At 42.3% G+C, this 26,941-nt stretch overlaps 1 long non-coding RNA gene across 1 annotated transcript; it reads right to left on the reverse strand.

Annotated features, from left to right (window-relative positions):
• Window positions 1–78: 78 nt before the first annotated feature.
• Window positions 79–23,840, reverse strand: LOC309683545. Its single transcript, XR_014270218.1, has 3 exons — window positions 23,790–23,840; window positions 23,164–23,235; window positions 79–102 (listed from the first exon to the last, which is right to left on the reverse strand). It is a non-coding gene; the product is annotated as an uncharacterized lncRNA (long non-coding RNA).
• Between the last annotated feature and the right edge of the window lie 3,101 nt (window positions 23,841–26,941).

Here is a 26,941-nt window from a genome sequence, read left to right on the forward strand (position 1 = left end):
CAAAATGTCCCTGATGTCCTTGCACCCCTCCGCTGCACCCGCAAACCCTTGGTTGGAACACAGAAGCACTTTCTCAGACCCTAATCATGCTGGCATTTGCTCCTAGTAGGAAGGAAAAAAAAAAATCATTGAGAATAATAAGACAACTGGGTATGCAGTCAACACCCAAGCCGCTCGGCTGCTACAAAACCAGCCCATGAGTTTGCACAACCCGACTTGCTCACATGGCCATCCACAACAGATTTGCAGAAGTTTCAAAGGGCGCATTACAATCCGGTTCAGAATAGCAAGACAATTCGCTCGACCACGCAGACTAGAATTCACACAAACTGAATACAGCACGAAGGCGAATGCATGAGCCCCATACACATTTGCAAGGAACGATGGTCACCTACAGAGCATTGGAATAATGTTAACCTTTTTTTTTCTACACCAAAAGAAAAGAAAAAACCCTCACAGAAGAGTACTCGTCGAGTTACTTGCTGGAATTTAGGATACAATTATTTCTTCAAGAACTATTGTTTTACAGTTCAGTGATCATGTGAACTTTTCTTCTGTGTTGAGAAAAATAACTTAAACATTATGACATCCTTGATTTATTTTCAACATACTTTTTTTTTTTTTTTGGTGCCAGATAGGCACAGATTTGCTGTAGGTGAATATACTGAATTGCTGTGTAAAGTTTGATCAGATGATCCAAAAGAATGAAGTTATTTCCATAACTACCATGTTTATCAAGGTTAGATCAGTATCTGTTCTATTCTGTTTCTATTTAGCATCTGTTTCTATTCTTTCGTGCAAGGAAAACCAAACAAAACAAAAGGGGAGAAAACTATAAATGGCCAAGAAATTAAGCACATTTAAAAATTCTCATCGAAGACTACTGCAGTTTATTTCCCCAAGCCAGGCCAGACATATACAACACAACCCACAAATAAGCCACCACAGAAAGGTTTTGGAGAGACACCTATTGCTCTCTGTATCTACCACTTCCTATTCTACAAGTCACAGCAAAAAACTACTTGTGCTAAGTGTATTCAGCAGCCAACAAATATACCAAAAACGTCCCCAAAACCTAACTGGTATTTTTCAAACCGAGACTATGGTGTAGTCATACAGATAATGCTAGTGACTTTCCTGACCTCCAGTTCATTTTTTCAAAGGCAACAGTTAACTCACCAAGCCAAGAAAGAACAGATAAATGCTGTAGGAAAGTTGCACTCCACATGCTTTTCTGAGTCAGTTATATCTTTCTTTTTTTTATGTTGTTCATTTAAACCCAGCTTTTGCACGCCACTGTGGAAATTATTCCTCCTTAAAAAGCATCATCTTGAAATGCCTCTTTCACATTTCAACACATCCCCGCATGCCTTACGTCACATGTAGCTGTCTCATCTTCCAAGCTCTCGGATCACTTTTTCCATCTTTATATGGCTTTCCAGTGACCCCTATTCTTTCCTACTCATTTCTTGCTAGTAACCTTTTATTCTTTCCATTCCTTGCTCCAAATTTCTACTACTATACTCATGGAGAGGACAGAAAATGGAGATTTAGCATTCCTCCAAGAAAGCCTTCACTGGAAGGCAAAGAACCGAGCTACACATCCTTCAGGCTTCCCATTTTCTTTTCAAAAACACAGTTTTGCCTGTTTTGTGAAATTCACTGTTTTTTCCACTGTGCATGACAGATTAAGGAAACAGCATCAACTTGAAACTACTGCTTTTCTGACTTAGCAAAGCTTTGCTGTTTGACCAAGGAGAGAGGGATTTTCAGTGAAGCTCGCATCAACAGCCTCAAGATCCTCAACCAGCACATTTCATCACTGTCTTGTGAGCTGTCACAAATGTAACTCAAGATCTCATAAGACCATTGTTTCTGTTCTTCTCAAAACACGCTTAGGAGCAGCAGTGTCACTGCATCTACATTACAGCAGCTCATTATTAGTTTCTTTTAAAAGTTATTCTCTTCTCTTAATCCTGCACTGCTGCCACTCTTGGATAATGAAGATGGGGATAAAATTACAGATGAAGCAGACTTTAGGGAAGACTATCTAGACCAAAACCAGAGGTATGCTTAGAATCTTGTTTGCCACATATAAAAAGCAGAGAAAATGACCATTTTTACTAGGGACCATCCTAGTGCAGAAGAGAAGAACTAAGGAAAAATAATAACCTTAAGTTGTTCAGCCTTTAGCTAGCTCTGTGTAGTCCAGGTAGAACACAAATATCAGAAAAAGCTTAACCCCGTAAAATCCAACTAGCATTTTAACGCAGATGAGAGGAGAAAAAACCCTGTAGTGACTTTTCACCATCTCTCCAAGAAATAGAAAACACAGGATTAGTAAAAAATTCCTAAGTCTGTGATCATTTCACATTTCCCCTTCTGCATCTAGCTGCCTTGTTGTTGCTTGTATCGAACTGATCTCTAATTTGACTAGGAAAAGAAAGCTCTTCTGCATACACCTTACTTCTTGACTTCCTGAGCACAGCATACAGAATAATTAAGACTTTCTGCCAACTGGTTAGGCTCCTAAAAGCATTCCAGCTGAAAATCGGTTGGACTGTACAAAAGGACTCCCCCCCGGCTCCCAGCCCGCCTCATCTTCTTCAGCAATAATAAAGTACAGAGGGGACTGTGCTTTCACAGCAGAGTTGAAACAGGCTGACTCCATTCAAGCAAACAAAGGTGGCTCCTAACTTAATACCCGTGTGAGATCAGGATGCAGCCCCGTGTTTTTCAAGAACTGCTAATAAAGGGAACAGGATCCTCAGATGAACTTCGCTAGAGGGCATTATGACAGAAAATGTAATCTCTATTAAAAAGAAAGTCCGAAACACAAAAGCACAGGAGTGGCTTCTTACTAATGAGATTTTGATGGCTTGCTGCATTATGAAATGTTGAGGAAAAATACCCACATTGGGAGGCAGATTCACACATATCTTTCCCAAACACTGGAACTGCAGGTGCCACAGGGAAATACCACTCTACATACTCTTGTCTTGATATATGCTTTGTCTTTACAGAGTGCTTCCAGAGGACTGCGAACTGGGGAAACACGTTGGATCCATACCTAAAATTTGTAAAATGAAGATTATAGAATTTCTTATCCCCTGTGAAGGTGACTCATCTCTCAGAAATGATGCTTCACCATAAACTACAACTGTTAGAAAGTAATTTATGGTAACACATTGAGGTTTTGCTTAACTGAGGAAAAAAAAATAAATCAGCTGACACAGGTAGAGTAGCGCATATCTAACATGCAGAGCAGGAAAACATCCTCACTAAACAAAATATACTGCTCTCTGACATGCTATGATTAAGCATCATGATTTCTGGATCAGTTGTCTGGGACCACAGAAAAGAGGAACCATGCAGTTTTGTGATTACTTGGAGTGGTCAGGAGAAATGCAATCATGTATCACAAAAACAACATCTTGAAGGAACTGCTTCTGGAAAATCCATTACAATAACAAAAATTATTACCTTTACTCCACCCCAGTTTCTTGCACAGTACACTGTGATCTGCAATTTAGGAGTAATACAGCAATGCCAACAACTTCTGCATCCCTGCGTATCTTGTCTAGGGCCACAAATATACAGTGCCACTGCCAGAGTGAGGTGCTGGGACTGAAAGGCAAATCAGATTTTCGAAATCTGTGGCTGTCTCCTATGACAATTTCAGGTGTCCTGCTTGTTGATGTCTTTCAGCTTTGTTTTCCTGCACCCCTATAAGAGCATCTTTTGGTACCACAACTTGACTTCACAGACTTCAAGTTTCTGGATTACATGATTCTGCAGATGCCCATTTAATATGACCTTGAAACTGTTAAATGTGACTTAGATAAACAGAGCTACTCTCCCTGCCTACCTCTAGTGAACAAAAGCCTAACTTACGGTTTCTCAGAGCACAGTTTTAGGTCCTAATTGATCCCAGATGGACAGGACCCGTAAACCCGTCAAGGAAAATAAAACATTTGAACAACATGTGAAAAGCCAAGAAAGTAAGAAAAAATCTCACATAAGGGTCCCACTTCCAGATGTCACTTCAGAGACATTCCAGATTTCATGTGGGATCTGAAGTCTTGCCATCCAAAAGTAATCATTTGGCATCACTCACCTCCGGCAGCCTCCTTTGCTAAACAACCACTGCTTGTAAGGGTTGGTTTGTCCAACACACACAAAAAAAGCGTGACCCCACCGTGGCAGCCTTACAAGGCAAAAAGACAAACGAACACCATCCAGGGAAGAGCAACAGCAATGACTTGACCTGTTTACTGCTTCATTTTATCACTTGTTAAAGTGATGGTGATAACATGAATTTTTAGTTACCTGCCATGGACTCACGGAGGTGTTTTTCTGCTCTCCAGTAATCACTTGGTTAATAAAAGAACAACTACGGATACACTTCCTAGCACATAAGAAAATAAACATGAAAGGCAGAAAAATTGGTTTCAATTTCATGCTGCTAAAAAAAGAGAAGAGGCCCTCCTGTTACTCCTTCCTTTACTAGAGTGACTGCTAGGAACTATTGCAAAAATTTGGATTTTCTTTTGCAAGTTACAGAGCAGTAGGTCTTCTTCCTAATAGAAAGATATTACCTCTTTCGAGTCCTTATATGATTTTAAGTAAAGCCTTCACCACCTCTGATGTTGTCACTTTCAACAGCAGATGTACAATTCACTCAGACAAATGCAATTCACCAGCTTAAAACTGTTCGGAAAAAGTTATTTAATAGCAAATGCTGAAACGTCTCTTGACATATGCTTTAAAGCAATTAATGAAAAGATCCTAAAAAAACCCAGGTTGTGTCAACATGATTTTGTAGGTGAGCAGAGGTACCTGCAACTGTGAAACGATAGTCTTAGCAGACTGGCAAAGGGCAAACCACACCGCAGAAACGCAGGTAAGAAGCTCTTGGTCTTCCTGAAATTGCAAGGCAATCCAAACTCTGATGTCCGTATTGACTTTTCTGAAACAGTTTCAGCAAGCCTTTGCATAAACCGAGCACTTCTTTTTTTTCCCTTTTTTATTATCAGTTCACTACTGGTTAAAATGAGGGGAAAAGACAGGTGCCAGCTCCCTGTCCTGTCAACTCAGGACTTTCCTCCTCTTTCCTCGCATGGCATGTCTGGAGTGGTGTCTCAGCAAATGTCTTGTTTTGTATCAGGGACCAGACTGCAGAATCTTGAAATGGGTTTGGTACATGGTGTACTACGGCAAATAAATGTGCAGAATGAGCTGCAAAAGGCATGCAAAGCTTTACTGGATGACCCGCCAAAGCATAAGGACAAGCTGAGCTAATTTTGGTGGTTATGATCTCTACAATCTATATTTCCTCCCAATTATGCCCTCTCTCTGTTCCAGGGTGTGTTCTGCCTGCAAATGAAGATAACCTTCTGCACCTCGCATTAACTTGCTCAGTAATTAAAAGAGCTGCAGTAAGTTAATAGCTGTGATTCAGTATTGGGCAAAAGAAACAGAAAAGAAATAAAAAAGGAGGTTTCCAGATAGATGGTGTGACCCATTATTGTACTCTTGCCTTAAAGTCCTCCTGAAAAACAGCAACAAGTCTCTTCCGCTTAATGAGACTCCTTCCCTATCGTCTCTCCATCAAATTTCTGATGTCTCAGAAAAGAAACCTCCCCTTCTCTTGCCTCAGCAGATGGATCAATAGTTTGGAAGCTAGCACAAAATTAATTGTCTCTGTTGATAGTGTGTGTATTTGAATACACACATTTTACTGTACAAATTCTGCAGCTTGGTTGGTATCAGGCTGGCTCCTTCCCCTGACACCCCTCTCCAGAAACCAGGATAAAGGCTGTCATCGCAGCCACCGTCTATTACTATAGCAGTAAGTATTGGAATAGATCTAGCATATGGTGCTGACTAAACAGGTTTAATAGCAGTGAATCTGAAATTACACTGCTGGAGTTAGAAATTATTTTGTCAATAATAGCACGGAAGACAGTTATCTATTTCTGATGTCACAGGGACTGATGTGAGCACTGACTGGGTTGTACCACTGCTGATATACATCTTTGTAGAAGGAAGTGGAGGCAACTATTCAGCGTGCCTTCAGACCAACTACCTACAACTTGCACAAGTTACACCTGTTATTACATCGCACCCAACACTACCCTCTGTTGTCCCAGTGAAGACCAGTTACACAAACATGCCTCCTCCCAAAGCCTTCCCATCTGTTACTTCTAGTCACCAGACAGACTGCTTTAAAGAGCTATGGAGCTATAGCATCTCAACCGTTTGGAAATTCTTCTTAAGAACAAATAAATTCACTGTGAAAATGGATTTATGAGGTTTCACTGCGGGGTCAGGGAAGTCTGGAAGGGGAGTGCCAGAGGAAAGGGACAACATCACGCAGTTGCCTGTGCTGTCTCTACCATCACTCTCCTGGAAACAGCTTCTGTTTGTAAAAGCAGACATTTCTTGAGTCCAACTTCACTGTTTAGAAAAATAGATTTTACTGGAATTTGCTAACATATGGAAAGGTTCAGACACAACAGTAGGAAATCTCTACCTTGCAGACATTGCAAAAAAAAAACCAAACCCAAACCCAAACCCAACCCCCAGAGTAAAACATACTTGATGGTCTCTTCCCTTTCGCACTAGCAGGAGTGAGTATCACAAAAGTTACAATAAGCCCTAAGAAACTAGCCAGATTTTTTCAGTCTGAGAAGAAAGATCAATGACAGACTGAAGATGCAATGAAACCGAGATAGTCATTCACTTCTGCAGAAGAAATTGAGATCCTCACAGGGAACAAGGTGAATTTTCCATGCTTCTGTTATGCTAGCATGTCACACAGGAAAAAAATCACTTTTCACATACAAGACAACAGGTAATACTACACAGAGTAAAAGGTGCTTAGGCAAATAATACCTCATCCCCAAAACACAGCACATACATTTGTCAAAACCGTAACTGGAAATTAATCCATATTACAAACATTTTTCCACCAAATCCCTGTCCCTGTGGAGAAATGACCTAGTCATTTCTTTGCAGTAATCAATAGTTAATTCACTATGCCATTAAATGTGAGTTCTTTGCAGATATTGTTTTAGAGCTGAGACCTTTTCTTTTGCAGTCTGAGTGGGTTAATCCAAGAGCATCAATTTCTATCCAGATAATTCCTGCTCACAGAACTTCTGTTATTGGTGAAGTAATGCACTGTTTGAGCACAAACATTTCCAGAGCAATTATTGAAAAAAAAAAAAAAAAAAAGGATAATTTTCCAACCTGATACAACAGATGAACAACAAAGAAACTGGCTAAACAAAATATCATTAAGGCTTAAAGAGGAAGGAAGGGAGACACGCAACAAGGATAATGCAGTATTTTAAATGTTCCACTACCATCAAAAAATGACTTGTTAATAATAAACTGGCAACTGGAAATTGAACTGGTTGGCCCGAAAACCAGAACCAATTGGTACTAAACCCTCTCTCCTGCCATCACTGTTTGGCTATATAGTAGTGTGATGAGATTTTGTAATATTTTATCCATCAAGCTAAGGGCTGCATCCCAAGTCACGGAGCTGCAGGAGCGCTAGCTGAGCTGCATCTACAGGATGTCCTGTGTGATGCTGAAGGCTTACAAACACCTGCACAAAGGTTGACAGGAGAAGAGCCTCCAGCAAGACCCCTGGACAGCAAGCGCCATCGCTCCCTGCCACCTGATCTCCGGCGTGCTGCCTGACCCTCCTCAAAGCCTCTGGGGAGATCAGGGTAAAAGAACACAAATACCCCAGCAGATTAGATCACAAGAGTGGAGATCCCCTCCTCTATCAATGCAGGTACCGTCTACATGACTGCTGCTCCACCTTCAGAGTGACAATGTCCTAAACAATTATCTTGGAAGTGATTCAGTGTCATAAAGATATTTTTTATTATTGCTATGGACCCACACGAGTAATACATCTGCTTCTATGTTTGCATGATGCCTGCTATGATTGCACTTTGTCAACCAAAGCATACATTCTGCATAATATTTAACACAACCACCTCTTAGCCACTAACAGCACCAAAAGCAGGACAGCAGCATGTTCAGCTGTCTATCACCTTGCAGATTGCTTTACTGAGAACAGCAACAGCTTGCCAGAGAATTTAGCTTTTACTTAAGCAAAACAAAAACAAAATAACAAACACCACCTTGGGAAATTTAACCGCAACTTGCCCAGCCACCTGAAAAGCCTCTTACAAAAAACCACCAGGAATAAGAGAGCTAACTTAATGCGATCAAATAAAAATGCAGAAGTTCAAAAGTGTATTATTAAAGCAAAAGAAAAGGAACTTATCTTTCCTACTTTCCCTTCTGCCTTCAGCCAACTCATACCTGTACACCTCAAAGAGTTTTTAAAAGGTGCTCCAGGGAAGTTTGCAACTTCCCGAAGTTAGAAAAGACTTACAGTTTTCACTACTACAGTCTTCACTTTCAGGAGTGCAGTGGAGCTGTTAGCTCTCCTTATGTAAGGAAAAAAGATGAAGTTTTCAGCAGCAATCTGAGGCTAGAAAGAAAATGATTTCAACACAAATTAAAAAAATTGCCCTTCCGTTCAGTAGGACTCTTCCACAACACAATAATCAACAGAGGATCTCAAATCTGCATCGTTTGCATTCACAGCGCAGCCTGTGCTTCAAACAAAAAATAATGACATCAGTCAAACCTTTTTGAATAGGAGCTCTGTGGCTAATCAGGGAAAGATCATTGTTCTGGGCTCAATAATTAATACTGTGAGTACTACAAGACTGCTGCTAAATCTTCCCATGACAAAATACAGGCTGCAAGGAGTTTGGCAAAGATGTGTCAGGTGGAGCATCCTTACCCAACATAAACAGTTTCATGAACTCTGCAGAGGCAGCGTTGTGTGAAACTGTCCCTTCTTCCCCACTGCAAGATTAAGGAGGCAATCTGTCACCTTATTGATTTTCCACGCACTGAACTGATTTACAAGAATGAAATAGTGCCACTGTGCAGTGTCACTCCCTCTGAGAAATCACCTGTGCTCACAGAGAACACATGGGTCAGGAGAGATGTCTTTCCAGTCATCCCACCAGGGCAAGATCAGAGCCCCTGCCTATCCCTCCAAAAAAGCAGATCAATCTGAATGCATGAAAGAAAAAAAAATATCTCTATTCACATTTTCAAAGCAAAAAATTCAGTAGATAGTACACTACCCTGAAGCATTTATTTTGCAGGGAAATCTTTTCCATATGCCACTTTATTTTGCCTGTCGCCGTGCCTCATACCCCTTTTGAGGATGACAAAAGCAGGCTGACCACAGTTATGCACTGGGTTCCACCAAAGGGCAGACAGTTCAAGTGTCTGTAATTAACCTGTGCATGTCTGCCTTTCTCCTTTGCCTCCTCTGATGTTTATCCCCAGAAGGGACCTTCAGACGTTTTACTGTGGCCACCATGAAGGCTCTTCGGTGAGTAGATTATTCCCAAAATTACAAGCTGTTCATTCTTTCTGGAATTGTTTTTGTCTCAGTTTTTTTTTTGTTGTTGTTGTTTTGGTTTTGGCATTTGGGTTTGGTTTTTTGTTTTCTTTTGTTTTGTTGGTTGGTTGTTGATTTTTTGTTTTGTTTTGTTTATTCTGGCAAACTTGTGCCCATGAAGTTCAAATGCATTTTGTTGATGACCTCAGTGGCAGGCAAGGAAGGCAGGAGGACTCCCACTTCCCCAAGCATTTACAGGTCCAACCCTACTGAAGTCAGAGAGCCCCAACACCATTCTTTCTGCAGCACGTATCCACGAGATTTCCTGTTGTTGGTTACTCATGGCAAAAGGTATTTGAGGAGACGACGTTACAGTGTTGATGGAAGCAGAATGGATTCTTATTTGGCTCATCGTAACACTTCTTTTCAGATTAATGGAAATGACCAAGAACATCTTGAAGGGAAAATAACAGACATCTTTCCTCCTCTGTGTCAGTGGTAGCAAGATGCTCACTTAAAAGGTCTTTTCTAAGGCACATAAACATCCCATAATAAAGGCAGGAAACTAAACATTGCTGTATCTGATTAAAAATAAAAAAAGATTTTTCTTGGCCTTTCTAGTCTGCTGTGCCCCAAAAAATTAACTCCTTTGCCTCAGCATATTCTAGGAGATTTATATCTTTACTATTCTGACTTCTGGTATCAGAAGAAAATGCCACATTGTACTAATAAAAAGAAAACACATTTTGAAAGGACAAACCCAATGTATTTGGCATTGTAACGTGAAATCACAAACATACTCCCCTTAAGTGATGTCAGTTATGATACAAACTGGACTCAAATCAGCTGCAGGCTAATGCACAAGGCATGGAGCAGTGCACCAGGTTTCTCTGCATACTGCTTAGATAAGATTAAAAGGAAAAAAAAAAAAAAAAAAAAAAAAAAAAAGAAGCACTCATTATTTTCTGTTAAAATCTCAACATTTTTGCTAGAAGTGCCACCACCGTGCTGTCCACAACTGAATCATGCTCCTTTTCCCTGTTAAACACAGGATACTTTTCCTCTCTCTGCTACGCATTGAGGGACTTGAAATCTTATTTACCATTGGATAAAACTTCCATTTAGTTTGTGTAGTTATCCTTTTTAAGAATCCTTTCTCTACTTCGCTGACCTAGGTCAGTTTGCACCATCCAGTGCAATTCTCTCACTTGTTCAACCTTCTTTCCTGATTATTTCCTTATTGTATCTATTCCACACCCATCTCTTGGGCAGCATTTTCTTGCTGGTTTTTAAATCCAAAATATACTTCCATCTTCTCTTGAAGCCTCCTACTTCTTCGAAAAGCTGCTTCTGAGCTTTGTCTGAAAAGTCCAAAAGTCAAAAAAATACTGCACGCCTTCCTCAGTTTTCCCATTTTCTTGCAGTTTCCCCTTTAAAGCAAACATGTCAGGTTGCCTTCCCATTACCGTCCAGAACCTCTAGACTTATTTCAGTCATTATCTATCAGGAATGCAGCTTCTCCTAATGACTTCCATTAATGCTTGCTTGTTAAGGACCGCTTAGAGATTATCGTTGCTTTGCCACTCACAAAGCTGGAGAACCTCTTCCCACTCTCGCTTGGGCGAATAAGCGAGCATCTGCCTTCATGCAAGGGGTATGTGCATATTTCTTCAGACATATTAGGAGCTTCTTCAACAGAATGATGAGGCTGGCACAAGATAAAATAACCAAACCAAACACACACACACACACACACTCACACACACACAAATTGCTTTAAAGCATCTGTGCTAACCACAGCACCAGCTTCAAGAAACAACTGCAACAACAGGTCCGCCGGGCTTTTTGAATTAGTGAGTGCCGGAACAATAAATACCCCTAAAAGTGAATTTCTAATGTCTCCGTTTCAAGTAAAAGAATGTGAACTAGGAACAGTCCAGAGTAATACTTCATGCCATCATTTAATTTCAACATTCTCTCACTACTCTAAACTGCAAGAAAGAATCACTAGAATATAGAGAGGAAAATTACAGCTAGACACTGACTGCTGGAAAATAACACCAATCTGCTCAGGCTTATGTAAACAAGTAACTACAGTGTGGATGGTCTCTCATAGCACAACCACAAGGAAGCCGCTGTCATATGACAATGTTTTCATAATCTGCGCTTTCATCGTAATGACTTCTAAAGTACCAAATACTTCTAAAATAAGTAATTTCAAAACAGTTTCTGAAACTGTTTTAAGATGATTTATTTCTACCGACGGACATTAAATTTGAAGAAGTTAACTAACAGGGAGAAAAGTTCAAAGTCACCATGGATAGCTCATCATTTAAGATGCATTGTGTCTGCGTGTGTATGTGTAAAAGAAGCAAATATGCTGCATGGTTTTGTCCTCCTCCATTACAAACAAACAAACAAAAAAAAAAAGCAAGGAGCTGCTCATTAAAATTATTCTGAAGACTGGGATTGCAAGAACCAGTTTTCACAACACAGAGACAAGGTGGAGGCATTGCCTCACACTGGTAGTTGATGGAATTTAACTCTTAGTGCATCCTCATTGCTATTTTGCTAACTAATCAGTATCATTAAAGAAGAAAATAATAGACCAAGTCACTTGTATTAAGGCATAAATTGCCATATAAGATATCAGGATGCTTTTCTGCAGCTATCACCCCTCAGCAGGAAAAGCCGCAAGAACTTATCTTCTCAACAACTTACAGACATTTATTTCCAAGAAGAAAAAACAAAGTGATACAATTGAACACTTCCATGGATCAGCATCAGAGACTCCATTTGCTAACCCTACCTGACATGACTCACCTTTTGTTTAAAACTCAGAATAGTAGTAGTATGCTGGCATTCTTCTGAAACAAGTTTTTATTTAAACATCCAGGCAATACCCTTTTCAGTAGATAAAAAACATCTGGATGATAACAGAATGTCACAATTCTCTAAACAGCTTTCAGGGGGGCCAGGGTTAAAGCAAATACTTCTTTCCCCCCCACGTCCACAAAACAGATGTTCGATCTTCAGGCAGAACAAACCACCACAAAATACAATAATCTGGAAATGCTGAAGCCAAGGAAGTCCACAATTAAGCATGCCAAACCCAAAACCCCAAATTACAGATGTACCATCCTAATATAGACCTATGTGGACCCTGACCAACGGTGCATAAAGAGGAGTTTAATGAAGTTTATCTGAAATAGAAATTTGCCAACCACCCCCCACAAAAAAGTACATTAAAGACTGTAAGGCATCAGCTTAACATGGTTCAGGCCAGCACCAGTGCAGACACAGTAACTGTTTATCAACCCCTCAAACTAGAAATAACAGTCATGCTGCTTCAGAAATATTTTTGTAACATCTGCATCAGTTCAACTGACTGAATGAAGTTTGAAAGAATGTAGAATTGACAATAAGAAAGAATTATCTTAATGACAGGGTTTAAATTCCCTATTCTCACGTCACTGTTTTTTCCCAAGGCTACAAACAAACTTATCTGATGGACAGCAGTGACCCAGAAATAAGATCTTACCTTTGATCTTGCTACGATGGAGAGGGAGCAAACCCAGTAGCTCAAGAAAACAGAAATCCTAATGTTGACAAATGAAAGGTAATTACTTCTTGCCCACCATGTGAGTCTCTCGGGACAATACACCCAGAATTTGTGAGTCCATGCTGTAAAATCAGGTCTGGTTACTAGTGTCTTGGCAGAGATCAAAAGGGCTTCCTTAACCCCTCAGTCTGCACCATATTCCCCACTGTCTACAGCATCCCAACTCAACCACTTGGGCTTTTGGAGGAACAACTTTTAGGGATGATCAGGAAGTAGCACACTCCCCAAAACATCCTGGGAGCAGCAGCAGCTGTCAGGGATGCTTAGTAGGGAGCTACAAGAGAGTACTGGGTTTTGGCCTCAGGTAGCTCATGCTGATCATTCCATGAATTCAAGAATTATAAACGCAAGCAGTCCTGAAATATGCCCTGAAAGGAGACAGAGGAAGAAAACGCCAAGATTTCATCACCTTTCCCTCCGACCCTTCCCCTCTCAATTAGCAAGTGAAGTTTAATGCAACTTAGGCTGTTGCCTATCTAAGTAAGCAGATAAACACAGAGGATTAGCACGCAGCTTGACTAATTCACTATAAGAATAAGACTTGGATTAACTCTGAGTTGTGTTTAGCAGACAAGCTTTTAGTGCACACAAGAGGTCACATGAATTAAGTAGGTTGTTGTAAATTCACACCATACTTCAGTGATTACTCAGCTTCTCTGACTAGGTCCTCAGCATACACACTGCCCAACAGAAACAACAAATATGTCAATCAGAATATTTAGGAGATACCGAGAATTCAAGAGGAAAATGAAAAGCTGAGGGGCAGAATGCAGTCAGTGTAAAACCAGAACAAGAAAAAAAATAATCTTCTAACGCATACAATGACAGAAAAGTTAGTGTCCGAGCACTATCTAGTCTGTCTCGCCCCTTTTCAGATACAATCCTTTTGCACATCTTTTAAAGAGCAAGAAAGGAGAAAAAGCAATCCTATCAGAGAAGAGTACAACTGAATAGCAATGGATTATTCTTAAAGAAGAAAGAAAAACAAAACTAAATAGTAGTTTGCCTCAAACTCTCCCCTTGGAACTCAGTGCACATTAGCATGGGCATAAACATTAAATGTACACTCACTTCAAAGCCCCCTTAAGACAGTTTGTAACAAAAGCATAAGCCATAAAGCATTATTCAGGAACCACTAAAGACTCTTTTTTTTTTGTGACTACACAAATAAACTAAGAAGTCCAGGGGATCCAGGCCGCAAAAGGAGAATGTACTGAAATTCACCCGCAAACCAGATTTGTTAGGCATCCCACAGTCGTGACCCACCAGCTGTGTCCACGACACCAAAGCTAAAGGCCCACGCAGAGCTCCTCTGACGACTGACAACACCCACTTAGGGCTGCTGGGTCTGATTTTCGGTCTCTCCTGCTGCTGAGCAGCCTCTCCTAGGTTGGCCAACCTTATTACAAACATACGTCATGGCACGCTGGCAGAGTTGACAATGTTTTGGAGAAACCCAATGCCTACTACTCGGTCAGCCACTGCGTAAGGCCACTGGCGCATCCCATCTGCCTTCGGTCCTGCAGCAGCCTCCTTCCAACCATGCTCCACTTAACCCAATGGGCAACACTGCCAGCAGGAAGAGTAAAGCAATATAACTAACCAAATCCTCAGTTTCCCAGCATAGCTATACTGGCATCCCCCTCTAGTGGAGACGCAGCTTATACCAGCAAGAGTCCCCACTGCAGGGTCTCGGGGGGGAAGTTAAACCACAAGCGGAACAGTCAGGGAAGATATGGGGCACAGGATGACTTCTGGCACAATTACGGGAGGCAGATGCACAGCAGGTTTGTGTTCGAGTTTTCTACCGACCAGGAAACGTCACCTCATCTTGGTAGCTCCAAGGAAAGTCCGTATTTTCTCTCCCTGCTTTTCCACATGCCTGCCAATGCTGAAGCATGAAGGAGTAGGGTGTGGCTTCAACGCCAAAGCCTTTCCCGCAGTTTAGTGCCACTCTCCTGGAGAAAAATGCGATTGTTTTCCCACAATAATCATACCAAGAGTCCCTTCACAGAGTCTTCACAGCATATTAGGAAAAATTTAGAGACGAAGAACTGAAAAAGTGGTAAACAAGTCTCTCAACCAGAACTTTGTCATTAAAATCTGGGCAACTGGCTTCTGTTCATAAGAAACTGTGGTGGAGAGGCGGAGGACAGAAATATGCAAGACCACGGCAGAAGTGTTTGTTCAGGCATATTAGTTTTAAGGCATTTATGTGTTCTATAATCACGTAATTCCCTCCTGTCATCAGGTTGTCATCAGCTTGCACATCTCTCCCGGCATTTTTTTTTTCTCTAGGCTGAACCTCTTAGGATGATTTTGTGTGTGAAACTTAAGCAACCCAAGGCAGGGAACAGAAACATACCATACTTCTTGGAGATCCAGGCACTAAGCTATGCTATTCCTATCAACTGTTTGCAAAACTGCAATAATTCTAGAGACCTATTTTAAGTCTATTCACTAATTACCAGAATTGCTTTGATCACAGCAATACCCTGAAGTCTCAGCTTCCAGTCCCACTTGCATGGGGTATTTGAAATAGGACACCCCAACTGCTCTAAACAAGAAGCTGAAAGACCAGGGAGCAAACAGAATTTGAAGAAGTCTTCTCTAGTTTGTAAGGTTTCTGTTTGGGCAAATGCACTGCTCTGACGTGAAGTTTTCATCAGTTCCATCCAAAGCTTTAGGAGGAGCCAAATGAACCTGACGTGTTGCCAGCCACATGAGGACAGGTCTCAAAGCCTTGCACAGAAACCACGCACAGGGCAGGTCAAAGGCACCCTGGCTCATCTCCATAGCATTGCTCTCCATGTCTGCAGTATTTTGGGACGAACAGCAAGCAAGAGGGAAGACCACTAAACTCAACAGGCATTCATAATGGTATCTGTCAAGTACAACACGTCACATTCAAGATAGTATTCCTTGAACATTGGGTACCTATCCAGACATCAATTTGCTTGCAGTTGGTTACCCCACTGCACCATCTCAGGAAAGCAATCGGTGAATCCCATTTCCCAAGAGGAATGAGGGATCAGTGACCCTGTTGGAGCACTGGCCTTGTGTCTGCAAGAGTGCAGTGGTAAGTGGGGGGACGTGTGGATAAAACAGCTGAATGCCCCAATGAAGTCTTCACCAAAAGCCAAGGCTTTGCTGCTCGACCAAATCTAATGATTACGTAGTCACACACTCAAATGTGACTCCCAGTAGGTCTTAGGTGTTACCGTGGCATGTAGGACAACATGCTCTTAGTACCTTGGCTGGTTCCTCCTGACAAGACAGGCGTACACAGGGACATTCTCGGTACGGACCCAGAGAACACTCAAGTTATTCTCCTGTACCAATAATTTGCCAATCAGACACTTCAGCAGAGCTGTGTACACACATGCAAAGACATCTTCCAAGTGCAATGGTCAATGACATGCAATGCAGTATTAATACAGAATTTTCTGTGCAGCACTCTCCTGGGATTTACAGACTTACTGTCATCAGTCTGAATCTATTCTGGTCTATGGCACATTCCCTTACCAATTTCCCAAATGCTTTTGTACTTCAATAATTAGTTTTATATGTTCAAAACTAGCAGGCAACTATAGAAATGTACTACAAAGTTTAATCTTATAAGCACAGCCTGAGGCAAAATAGCCAAGTTGCCCCTTTACATTCTACACTACAGCTTTGTTACCACATGAAAACACCACCTTTCCACTACAGCTCATCTCAGGACTTGTAAAACTACCAACCCAATCTCTACAGGCAATCACTGAGAACATACCTGTCACCATAGGCATGGAAACAGTAACCACACAAAAAGTGCATAATTTACTTCTACTAGCTGGAGTGTCAATGAAAGCACTCAGAGATGTCTGGATAGAACAGCAAACACACACCCTTGACAACCTTTGCTACTACTTCCTATTTGGTTACAAGTAACTCTGAAAATGGTTAGTAAAGTAACAACAAAATCTTAAAGGTGCTAGGACCCTAGAAGTGACATCACAGCTGCGCAGTAAGGGATTGGAAAATACACAGTAACCACAAGAAAAAGGATCCTGCCATGAAAGTCAGTGAGCACCTGATGCAGGCATGAGAAATGAAGGAATACCATGTCTTGACCACAGTAACTACCACCACAGACCCTCCCTGTGCAAGGCAACTTCTAAGAACAAGGTGACCTTCTCCTGACACAGCTGTTGGCTTGAGATATTAAACCACAGTTCTTCACCGAGGTCTCCTGCCTTTAGCCAGGTAGTTGAGGGCCAGTAGCTGTAGCTGGTGCCACTGCTTGCCAATTTGCTTCTCCTTGCCCCAAAGCATCAGGAGAGTGGAGGTGCTCACCACCTGCCAGGCTGCTGCACTGGGAGCTGAAGGGACAGTGACAGTGGCACTGGCAGCGTCCCCAGGGCCAGGATCAGCCTTTCCACCTTGCTCACCACCAGCGAAGCCAATTTGGAAATGAGCAGCAAACAAAGTTGGACTTTATTCTGCACTAGCATCCTGGTGACACCGGCAGCCTCGCTGGGGATGGGAAGGGAAGGGGAAGACACACTGCCCTTCACACCCTGCAGCTACATAACACTACCCAGGTTCCCTTGCTCTATCACCAGCTCCATCACTCAAGGCTTTGGGACACCATCCTGCAGGTCTGCCATCCCCAGTGGGTCAAAAGCACATTGCACTATCCATGACTAAACATTTAGTGGAATCCAGTGGTGACAGAGCCTCTACCAATGGCCCATTGCAACAGACAAAACAACACTGGGTACACTTGCAAGGTACGTAGCTACTTCCTCCTGAGAGGTTAGCAGTCTTTCTCCTTTCCTGCAAACACCAACCTGAACTATAACTACCTAACAAATAGATGTGACCTGTACAGCATCTCCCTTGACTTCTCAGATACCGGTAAGTCTTTGCTGGAGTTCCTGTTAAGCTCAGTGCTCCTAAATAATCATCCACCCACCCAAAAGAAGATACAAATTTCTCTACGTGGTAAACATTCAATACTCATCCAACACTTTTTTTTTTTCTTTTTAAATTTGAACAGAGCTGCAGCTAACTTCTTCACAGTAAAAAAGGATACTGCTCTAGTTATACATACATTTTTCCATCCAGGCTGAAAACAATCATCCCCAAATGGCCAAAGAACTTCTAAGAAAAGTCTCTGCAAACTGCTCCCATAAATAATGTACTGGGAGACTATTTCGTATTTGACATACACACCCTAAAAAGAGGGGGAGGAGGGAGGGAAAGGGGCTTACAATGAAAAACAGTATGCATTTCCTTTGCCAGATTTTTACCACTCTTAAAATCTCCAGCATTTTGTACAGAAAGATCTTGCCTTTGATGTCAATCCAATGCTTTTTTGCTTGCTCCTGCAAGCACTGCAGTATGCAATACATTTTCTAGCTGGCAAAGAAACAGATATACTGTCTAGAGAGTGCCTGTGAAATTCACCCAACTCAGAAGGTCACTGTGGCATGTAAATGCCTAAAGAAAAGGCTAAACGCTGTGTAGGCCTCATGCTGGCATACTACAGAGAGCTGAAGTTCATCATATGCGACTATCAAACTCATCAGTGATTTTTCCAGCAGTTTCAAAAACCCACTTCAGGAGATGTTTGCCTGTTATTCACAGTCAGAAGCAAAAGTAGAAAGAAAATACTAGGCTTGCATACTTGGCACCTTTGTATTTTTAAATAGAAGGTGAAAGCACCTCCAAAGTTTATCTAGAGTATGCCACATGGATGCCAAAAAAAAAAAAAAAAAAAAGCAGTTCCAATGCCTTTCAAGTTAAATTAATTTAAAATAAAAATAATCCAGTTGGCACGAAACTGTAATGCAGTTCTCACCAAAACAGTACCTGTGCTCCCAAAATATGGTTCCTGCTAAGGGAGATGCAGCCTTCCCGTGTCTGCAACTGCAAGCACTTCTTATGCCACCGATCCACACTAATTATCCTCACCTCAGCTGCAGACCACGCTGCGATCCGTGGGTGAGAAAAGGTGAGGGGCAATGCTTACCTCCCGTTTCCCCAGCAGTAACGACCACCAGGTCCTCATCCAATTCCACCGGCAATAATCTTCAAGGCGTTTGGAAAGCAAACCACTCTCCAGCCCAGGACACCATCCAGGCTATTCAACCCTGGAGTGGCCTGAGGAGGAGGGACGTGGTTTCCCCCCCAGCAGTGCTGCTGGCAGCAGCACACATACTTTACCCAGACTCCTTGAACCACAGCAGCCACGCAAGTCTGTGGCTGTTTTCGTCTGCCAGAAGCAGAGGAAGAAGGTTCGCTTTCTTTTTGGGAAGAAATGCTTCTTTAACCTTGCGTAAATGTGCCAGCGCTCACCCGTTTATGTGCGCTAACATAATTGCCTACATTATGTGGGTCAAGAAGGAGCCAGATCCAACAGGATGTAGATGCAGGACTGAGAAAAATGTGTTTAACAAACTACTCCAGGTGGTGCCTGTCATGAAATGCTGGTGACTTTGCACTGATCTGAGCAAGGCTATTGTCCCTCTATACACAAACACAAAGCCTTAACCACCTCAAAAGGTCTTTTTCAAGAGGTCGTTAAGGAAATGCTATGATCATGGAGTTGCCATGTGGGATAGGGACACACATATACTACGCAAACTGGCAGTAGCAGGCTCTTTTCCTTACCAGTGCTAAATATTGCACAAATGGAAACTACGTTTTCAAGAATAAGAGGTACCAGTCATTAAAAAATGAAAATTGATCCTAGAGTACAATCTTCAGCCAAACAATAACTGAGACTTTGCAAGCCAGGTGTGCTGTTCGTCAGCTCGGGTGTGGGGCAAGAGTGTCAGGCAGTCAAGAAACAGCAATGGATGAGAAAAGGAGAGATCTGGATTTACAAAGGCAGGCACTTCTCATACTTTTCCGCTAGCTTCATTAAAAACCAAAACAAGGCACCGACCTGCTTCAGATGTTTGTTGTCATTTGCTTCAGTATGGCAATGAAGATGCAAGAATGCACAGGCAACACTTCTACTTGTTTTAAAGCGACTAAGCTTGAAAGAGAAATGAGGAAAACCAAAATTCAGGTCTTCTCAAATGTAAGCAGAACAGCAGCTCTTATTCCCTTGATAGAGCTTTCCTCTGCCCTGGGATTAATTTTGTATTTCTGTCAAAGCAACACATCAGCCTTGCAGCTGATCCAAAGCTGTTCAATGCCAATATAGATTTTACCATTGATGTCTATGGGCCATGGATGAAGCCCTAAGTTTCTGAGTTAGCTATGAAGGAATCTCAGGGAAAATACAAAGTGTGTTAAGTGCAGCCCTAACGCTGCACAACTGAGGAGTGTCACATTTCTACAGTATCACCTCACAACGCATGGAAAAGCAAAGTAAAAAACGCACATGGGATGCTACATAGTCAATACCAGTTCAAGCCATTACCATGCCAAGTCCCTCATGATCAGATATTTCTGGAGAGCAGTGAGCGGTGTTCTCCCTTCAAATTATTATTAAATCCTAAGATGTCAAATGGGGACCTTACCTGAAGGGAAAGCAACCTTAAAGCAAAGGACAGAGGAAGGGGTGGGGCGAAGTGCGAGTAGTTTTTTTCATCTGTTGGCATTGCCTTTTGATAACTCCTGTGGTTTTGTTTACTTTTTTTACAATCACACTGTTTACTTTTTTAAAAATTAGTTTCCTTTTCTTTTCATACTACTAAACTGTTAAAAAAAAAAAGAATATAATCCCTTGTGAAGGAAGAAGCAGTGAAACATACAACATATAAAGAATTAATCCACAAACTAAAGATGCTGATGGGATCAAATATTGTTTGCTCTATTCTCCTTTCAGTAAAACAGTCGTATGCTTCTTTTCCCTAGCATTATTGATAGCAGTTGCAGTTCACATAACCATTCAGGTGGTTCACAGAACCATTCAGATGGATTTAAACCGAATTTAAGTGTCCCTTAAATTACATGCACTTTTTTTTATGAAAGGGAAGAAATCCCACAAACGCAGAAAATTTCTATTTTGGGGGGAAATGGTAACGAGAAAAACAACAGCCTCATGGTTGTTCCCGCTCTCAGATTCTTCTGGGTGTCCTTGGACCATCACCAAGACCACGAGTAATGGCTGTGAGAGCTCCCCATCCAGCCCTGCTGGCAACAGAGCTGCACTTGGTTTTCCCCTGCACCCATGAAATAACGAAGCCACCATGTACACAGCAAATGACACAGCACTCAGCAAGTGCTGGCAGGTCACCACCTAGAGGTGCTCAAAGCCAGCTCTTCAGACATCTGGAGGAGGCAGCTTACCTCTGAGAGCTAATGCACAAAACTGCTGGGTACTCAAAGGTAAGATGGTGGTGGTCTCCCAAAGACAAAAGCTACTCAGAATAAATACTTGCCTTTTGGTTTAAACCTCTGAATAGTGGACAAAGCAAGCTCAGCATGGAGAGGCTACTGGGAAACAATTAAGGTGTTAAATTCATTAAGGTGTTATTAATGGCTCATCACAGCAATGTGAAAGCCAACCCTACGTAAAGCCTACCTAAGTTTCAGCCCCAGAGGAAAACACTTTCTTCAACACCCTCTCCTGGATTCCCAACATGGTTTCAGTGTGTGACACTTACTACAAGACCATGTTAAAGACAGATTTTCATTTTCTCCCATTTCTTAGCAGAGAAGGAACTGTATTTTAGTTACAGTCTTCCAGAGTTACTGATGAAAACCACGCAGCCATAAGTATATTTGCACACAGTGATAAGATTGTCTGTTACTCACACGTTAATTTCACATATTAAAGCTGGGTACACACTGTAGCCTTACTTTAATTTTGCATTTCCCATGTGTTTTGCCTCAAAAGCTGTTTAACCTTTCCACCCTCAATATTTGCTTTGAAGAGGGGAGGAAAAGAAAGCAGACACCAGTCCGTATTTTTCTTTCTTCAACCAGCACCATTACTGGTAACTTCTCAGAACAAGGTTTATAGCAGCCAAGGGTCTAACTAGTACAACCTGTAATAGAGACTGATAAGGACAACACCATACCGAGCATGAAACAGTGTTTCCCAGTATTCCTAAACACCTTTTCCTTAGTTATTTGCAACTGAAAAGCCAGAACAAAAGCAGTTCGCGTACAAGTGCACAGGATGAGACAGTGCCAATCTTTTCTGGGGAAAGACAGCATTTGATTTTGTGTAGTTAATATTTAATAAAAAGAGCAGTAAAACACAGGCCTATCAAGTTTCTTTCTAAGTCCAAGCACATATCAGTTAAGGAGAAACATACGGCACACCTACAGCCAGTATTAGCGAGCTGCAGGACAGAACTTCACTTACGCCTGTGCACACAGAGTACTGCTTCAGTCCACTACTGAAATTGCCAGAACGTAATATTTTAGTACCACAGTATATATACCCCATCCTCACACAAGAGTAACAGGCTGCATGGCATGCAGTCCTGGCTGCCAAATTGAAACATGACTCTCAGACCTGAGAGTGACTCATTTTAGACCAAATGGTACAACACACCAAACCTGACTTAGCATGCAAGAGACTTTCTTTGAAAAGACAGAGTTGCAACAGTTTTTAGTAGTAAAAGACTGCAGCCACCCCAATTCCCCCACACTTTGGGAACACATATTGCCTACAGAAACTCCTACAAGCTATTTCGTCTTGAATCTTCAAAAAAACTGCAGCAAAGAAGAAAGAAAAAAAAAAAAAGAAAGAGGGGGTTTGAGCAGCTTCTAATTTATTCACAGACAACTGAAATCAGAAAGGTGTGAGCTTGTTTCACAGAGAAATCCACAAGAAAAAACAAAACACTTCAGGCATTCCAACATTTTTCTGATAAAGAGCTATACAGAAAACTTTTCACATGTTTCCATAGGAAGAAGCTTTTTGGAGGGCTTCCCATTGCAGAGCTAGTTAAAAAGAACACGCAGAAAGGAGCGAGAGGAAGAAACTTGGTCCCTCTGGTTCCACCTCTCTCTGCTCACTTCAGCTTGCTAACGGCTTTTGTCCTAAAGCTTCCCTCCTGCTCCCCACCCTCCCGGTCTTTCTCTAATACTCTGTACCCTTGTGCTTGTCATTTATCCTCTCCCTGTCCTTTACCTTTGTAAACACCGCGGATACACGGACGGACACAGCTCCCATCTGACTTTAGCAGGCTCTTCGTCTGAAGGACTGAGAAAATCAGGAGAGAGAGGTGGCAACCATTTTTTTAGCTAGGACTTTTTCCACTGCCTTAATTTGCTATAAATAAATCCAAAGAGACTTCACGGAAAGAAAAAAAAAAAATGGAAGAAGAAAAAAAATAAGAAGAAAAAAAGAAGAAAAAAAAATCAGGACGGTAAGCGAACAATGGCAGTACTGTTAGTGTCCCTTAATCAAACAAGTGTCCATTACTTATTCCGGGCCAAGCTCAGAGATGTTAGTCCCGCAGACACAGCAGCCTGACCCGGCGCCAACAGCCCATTAAAGCCCATCCCTAACGAGCCCCTTGGCCGGACCCTGCGCGACTCCTCCGTACGCTACTGCACAGCCGCAGAAGTCAGCACCGGTTCCAGAAACACTACAGAAAACACCCAAAAAGAGGAGGAAAAAAAAAAAAAAAGGCGCCATGGACGGGGACCCCCCTCGGGGAAAGGGAAGCGGCACCCTCTCCCGGCCGGGGACGGCGGGACCCCCACAGCACACACCACCCCCACACGCCCCCCGGCTCCGCGGTGCGCTCTTACCTGCGGGGGCTGCGCGGGGCTGCGCGGCTGGAGGGAGCGCGCCGCCGCCGCCGCCGGCGCGCACGGAGGGAGGGAGGGAGGGACCGGGAGGGACGGGGAGGGAGGACCGGGCTCCCTCCCGCCCCCGCTCCGCCCGCCTCCGCCGGGCGGGGGCCCAGGTGCGCCCCGCGCCGCTCCGCCCCGCTGCCGCCCCGTCGGGGAGCGCCGACATCCCCGGCTCCCCCCGGCTCTCCCGCCGGCTGCCGGGCGGGCGGTTCGCCCGCTCTCCGCAGCAGAGCTTTGGCCGGTGGGGAAGGATACCTAGAATAAGGGCGGCGGGGTTTCGGGGCGCAGGGTGCTTGGGGGCACAGGGTACGCTGATGTTTCCGGAGCGACCGAACTTCTGCTGCTGCAAAACGTGTTCGGATCTCCTGCCCGTGTTGGCAAGAACCGTGCGGGAGCCCCCGCTGCAAGAAGGATCGATCTGTAGGTTCATCAAACCCTTATAGTTGGAAAGGGGCAGGATGCTTTTCCAGACTTAGTAGAGTTATTTCATTGTACAAAAACCAGGTTCAAATTACTTCTTCTCCCCCCATCAGTTTTTGCTGTGAAATAGTCTGATTTAGTTGGATTGCAGTAGCATCTAGAGGCCACTTTCGCATGTGCATGCATCAAGTGAAAATACCACATATGCTGCACAGCACTTAGTGTTCGGTGGCTGAAATGGCTAGGTGTTTCTAAGCCCTGTAGGGAGATTTCTAGAGATATTACTTACAGCTATACAAGCCAGCAGTACCTCCAGCAGTACAAGAGCCCATAACAAAAGACCAAGCCCATTTAAAGTACTCCTTGTGTTTCCCAAGGAACCAGAAAGCAGTAGGGATAGTTCTCCTCAAGTCAAATCTTTGCTTATGTACCATCAACACAGTGATGACACTCGCTTCCATAGCTACTGACAAGATCTGCAATATCTGCTGTATCACAGGTATTGTTATCAGAAAGGCTTTCAGCATCACTGTGAGCAGATCTCTTTCTGCTATGGCTTGTTAGGAGCGCCTTCCCATTAAGAAGCAGTCAAGTGGTCAAGTGCTTTTTTTTTTTTTTTTTTTTTTTGGTATCAAAAATGGTTATGTATATATATGTATTTCAAGAGAACAGACGTTTTGTCCCCACACAATAGCGGACCTAGTTTCTGTACGCAGCACTGTGATTTAACACAGAGATTAGGCTTCAATGTGCTGAAAAGTCATGTTAAGTATTCAGCAGGCCATTAACTTTGGAAAATGCTTGATTTCATCATCTACCTATTTTCAAAAAGTAAACTACCAAGTGTTTGCAAGGGTAGACCAAGAAGTACATTCTGTTACAAGCTCCACCTAATACCTGGGCTAGCATCCATACACTAAGTACTGTGACAGGTCTTCACAGTTTCCCATTTACGCACAGGCTGCATCCAAGTTGGACAACAACTGCAGGTTTGGAATGACGTGCTCAAACTGCACGTGTGCTCCCCTGGTGGTAGAAACGGGATGACTTGCATGACCCACTGGTTGAAAAGCAGGTCTTCAGAATGCAAAAATAATTCCACCAGTGCTATGGCTATATATATATATTTTTATGTCACTTCATTATCAACTGGATTTTACTCAGCTTTTTTGGTCAGGAACTGCCTGCACATGTCTACAATTCCTGTCCTGGGCTCAGCCAGTTGCCCAGATACCACTATAACAACCAAGATTATTAACTTAAAAATAATCAAAGCTTCAAGCGAAGGATGAGCTTATAGGACTTTCATCTCCGTGGCAAGACCTACAGCCCAAGCATGCAGGAGCATGCTTCCATGGGACAGTGCAGGTATGAAGATGCTTGGTGAGAAGAGCTACTGCATCTGTGAATTGGGAATTACCACTGCCTAGCATCCATAAAAACATCTCACCTAGTATGGTTATTCAGATTTGCTCTTAGGACCTTCTCAGTAGTGACTCTAGATTGAAGGAAAATAGTAGTCCTGTGCTCATGGGGAAAGGCTGATCTGTACACGAGATGGAATTATATGAAGGCAAAATGATGACACACATTAAAAAAGAAGTATTTCGGAGTCTACCTTCAGTGAAGTGATGTAGTTAAAGCAGCAATGTTAGTTGCTTGTATTTCTGTTAGTGACTTCAGACATGCTCATTCAGCCCTGAAACAGTGACTTTTCATTTATCCAAGACTAATATAATTAATTCTGAGTCTTCTACTCTTGCTCTAACTAGAAAATATAGGGAATCTTCAGTAAATCTTAGAAACAGGCAAATATTGAAGGTCCAGGGGAGATCACGTGGTCTAAAAAAGTTTAATGAATGTAACCTCTATGAGACTTGGCTGTGCTGCTCCGTGGTCTGAAACGTGTTTGTGTAATCACACACAGATGTACTGAATCGCATTAGATAAGGAAGTAGTTTTCACATCCTTCAGTCTGGAAAAATGTCTATTTCCAGAACAAACCACGTAAGTTCCATGTGCTTAATTTTGTGAATTGATTCAAATCATAAATATGCTTAACATGTACACACATTGGTATATTTATATTTATTTCTCAACATTCATACAGTTTCAACAATTAGTCATACAGTCCCAGAAAAGTTAGACATCTAATTCCTCTTCAGTCTGGGGCTGGAAAGTACCTCTGGTGTTTTTAATTAAAAAATAAAAATTCAGAGAATTTACAGTTAAGATGACTCTTCACTCTGTCACTTCTCTATGCAGCATACTGTGATGTTCTTTCAACAATGGATAATCTTATTTCAGATTGGAAATGTGACGAATCTTTCACTGCAGTGGATGCTTTAAAGGAAATATTAGATAAGACCACAATTAATAGCATCCTAGCGGGGAGGGGGAATGGCAAGTTTCAGCATTACCTGAGATAGGAATAATTAGGGAACTTGAAAAATATTTTCACTGTACACTTTTTATTGATCAGCTTTTAAGTATATTCTAATTTCCTAAAACACCACCGTCAGTAGTGCATTGCTAATGCACGTGTTATGTTATGAAGAACAGCTCCAGCAACGCATGCAGAATAAAGTGCTCTCTGGAGTTAGACTTTTTGCTCCTTTATTATAAAGGACTATCCGAAGCCCAGTGCTCATGTGTAGGGGATCTGTTCAGAACAGGATGCAGAAGAA

This window comes from Vanellus vanellus, assembly GCF_965231255.1.
Source record: "Vanellus vanellus genome assembly, chromosome: Z".
In the NCBI taxonomy this organism is placed as follows: domain Eukaryota; kingdom Metazoa; phylum Chordata; class Aves; order Charadriiformes; family Charadriidae; genus Vanellus; species Vanellus vanellus.